The sequence below is a fragment of the Sinocyclocheilus anshuiensis genome, unplaced genomic scaffold, assembly GCF_001515605.1.
Source record: "Sinocyclocheilus anshuiensis isolate Anshui unplaced genomic scaffold, SAMN03320099.WGS_v1.1 scaffold850, whole genome shotgun sequence".
Taxonomy (NCBI): domain Eukaryota; kingdom Metazoa; phylum Chordata; class Actinopteri; order Cypriniformes; family Cyprinidae; genus Sinocyclocheilus; species Sinocyclocheilus anshuiensis.
This window is the reverse complement of record NW_015537937.1, coordinates 801,001-804,473: the sequence shown is the minus strand read 5'-3', so window position 1 is coordinate 804,473 and position 3,473 is coordinate 801,001.

Genomic DNA, 3,473 nt, shown 5'->3' with positions numbered 1-3,473 from the left:
CAAAGGCCTCCTGTAGCGAATCGATGCGTTTTTGTAAGAAAAATATCCATATTCAAAACGTAATAATCACTTAAATGTAGCTTGCGCCAACAGTTGTACACTGGAAGCAGTTCCGGGCTGATGACGTATGAGTTCAGCACTGCGCATGCGCCGGTGAGTCTCGTGAAAACCAACGTGTGTTAACAGGAGCAAAAAAAGCAAAGTTTCCTTACTTTAGCAAAGGAAAACCAGTCTGCTCTTGGCTTACATCGAAATACTCCGACATTCTTCTTTACAAATCCTCGTTTTGTACTTCTAATTGGTGACCGTTGTTTTGTTTTGATCTCTCCCCTGTGCTTCCACGTGCGTCACTTCTGAGCGGCACATACGTAAAGCCGACCTCCATACGTCATCCACCCGGAACTGCTTCCAGTGTACCCGCCGCCATGTCGTGAAGGCGCTGTGTTTCGTTGTGAAAGCGAAACTACTTTGTTTGGCCTTCCAAAAGAGGACGATATCGCTTCGTCATGCCTGGAGCTGATCCGTGCTGTCGCTGAGGAAATACTTCAACTTCGAGCTGTTGATCGCCAGATCGTCTTTCACCGTGGACGAGTCCAGCCCTGGGTCGTCACATGTGGTTGCCGCAGGCATCACAATATGGTAAGGGACTTAACATTTCCATCACACGCTTGAGGAATTCGGCCAATCACAACGCACTGGATAGCTGGCCAATCAGAGCACACCTTGCTTTTTCAGAACATGAGCTTTGTAAAAATCGACGCGTTTAAGAAAGGCGGGGCAAAGAGGAGAAACAATAATGTACAGTATGTGGAAAATAATGTGCTTTTTGAACCTTAAACCGCATAACACTTCATTACACCAAATACTCAAAATAATGTTATTTTTAGCAGCATCATATGACCCCTTTAAAGTAGCCCAATTCCGCGGGAAAACCGCGGATTTGGCAACACTGAGGCTGGTCGCTCCCGCCTCACAGCAAGCGGCGCTCGCGCTAACGCCAATTCCGTCCGTGTTTTGACTTCAGTAAATCAGTTTTGGCAAATACAAACAACGTGATTATTTTTCATGAGTCTAACATCCAGCCGCGCAAGAAAACATGCAATCTACATGAGACGTGATCAATAAGGGAAGCCGTCTTTCACTATTGTAATGTTGTAAAATAGATTTTTTTTTTTTTTACTTTTAAGTAACTAGCATATTCTTAACCTTGGACCTTATACTTGAAACACACAATGACCAATAAAAAAGTGTCAAGCACCAAAGCAACACATATTAAATCTAAGTTACATAGGCTATATATATATATATATATATATATATAGGCTATGCGATTGTCCTTTACTTTTCCTTTCTGAAGTTGGCAAGGTGTGTCCCATACAAGACTGAATTATTAGACGTCATTACTCACCTTGACTAGCCTAAACAGTGATAAGAACTCATACTACTGAGGAAATTTCAGGTTTATGGCAGCAAGATGATTTTCTTTGCTATGAGCAACTAGTGAATTCTTACTCATGACTGAGTCAGTTCCATTGAGCTGAACATTGAGCAAACAGCGAAAAGCAGTAAATGCAACAAAGGCCCAATGCCCTTAAATAACCCTGAAACTGTCATGATGAAGGACAAATGCTGTGGGAAACACCACCTGCTTTGCAAGCAAACAGAGCCTGAAGGTGTGAAAATATACTTCAATGCATTTCCTGTTTAGAGAAACTTTACATCAGCATTCTTTTAGCTGCCTCTTGTGTGTGAAATTCAAATATGATTTGAAAATGCTCTCTCTCTAATCTAATTTAAATAAGTGAACTATACCAGTAAACGAGAGCTAGTTGACTAGCTTTATCTACAATCAAGACATTGTGTAGATGGTAGGCCTATACAACAACATTCAGATCTGATTAAGCAGGAAAAACTAAATATGAGCTGAATAAGATATTTTAAAACCATGTTTGAATATAAAATCATATTTGAAAATGTTTTGGTTCCCAGAAAGTTTTGGGAAAATACTGGGAATGTTAGGGGAACGTTTTACAAACATTTACGTACAGAAACCTTTCCTGGCTAAACAACAGGAACTAGAAACTAACATTCCTAAAATGTTCCCAATAAGACAGGAAAGGTTTCTTTACATAAACAGAACGTTGCCTGTTGGGAGAACATTCCCTTAACATTCCCAGTATTTTCCCAGAATGTTCTCAGTAAGTTCCCTCAACTTTTTTAAATTCTGAAATTATTTAATTTGCTGTACATGAGTAATCATCCAGCACTCCTGTGACAAACGGAATAAGGTAAAAAAAAATCATAGGCTATATGAATTTCATTGTTTTAGTTAGCCTAATAGTGGTCATATAAGTTTGTGACAAATTTTCTCTTCTTCAGCAACTTTGCGTTGTTCATAACAAAGTTTTAGGCTGTTTTTGTTTTGTTTTAATGATCTTTGACAGTGAGCTCGCCAGTTTACTCTAAAAATAGCTGTGGAATGACTGGACTTCATCTGGCTTGATGTTGAGAAGCAGTTCACATTTAGGACATTCCTGAGAAAGAGGGAGAGGGAGAAGGGGGAATGAAGAACGGTTGGGAGAGGAGTCGAGCAGATGACAGTCAGTCTATGGATAGATATGATGGTGTACTAGAGTTTGACTGTTTGTGGAAAGAAATATGTCAGCCATATGAGTCAGTGTTTACAGACGGACAACGATGAAGGTTAACTGGAACGAGATCACATATCCCAGCAGGGACGTGCACAGACATTTTGAGGGGCAGGGGCTCAAGTGGAAAAAAAGGGCACCTCTCATATTTATTTTAATTTTTTCCTAAACAAAACGTTAAATACATTAGAGGTGTGTGATATTGACAAAAAAATATATCTCGATATTTTCTGGGATTTGATCGATAACGATAATTAGACAACATTTTGCTGAGTGTGTAATTGTGCTGATATAGATAAGGACTACAGTGGACAGCTGACTCCTAAAGTTTTTGATATTCTGCATATTCTGTGTGGTGATCAGTTCACAGCAGTGATAGAAATGAACATTTTCCAATAAGTTTAAATAGATTTTTACCTTTTATGGGCATTTTTACCTTTATAAAGCCATTTTTTCTAAAAGTGTGCATCATCTTTTCAGTCAAATTCTTAACTTGAATCAGCCAATTAAAATTATAAGTCATTTGGGCTGTTACCAAGCAAATGAATTGAAATCAGTATTGACAAAATTCATCTTTGCAATGCAGAGGAAACACAGAAGCTGCATTAGAAGGGGCATTTAGATGCATTTACACCAGGGGTGTCCAAACCCCCGCCTTTCTGAAACACGTCGATTTTTACAAAAGCTCATCGGTCTGAAAAGCGAGGTGTGCTGTGATTGGCCAGTCTGCCCTGTCTGCATTTGTGATCAGAGAAATGACAAAAGTGCTACTCTACACTGGCCAAAACTCGCGTTTGAATCATCAGTGGCAAATCCTTTAAATGA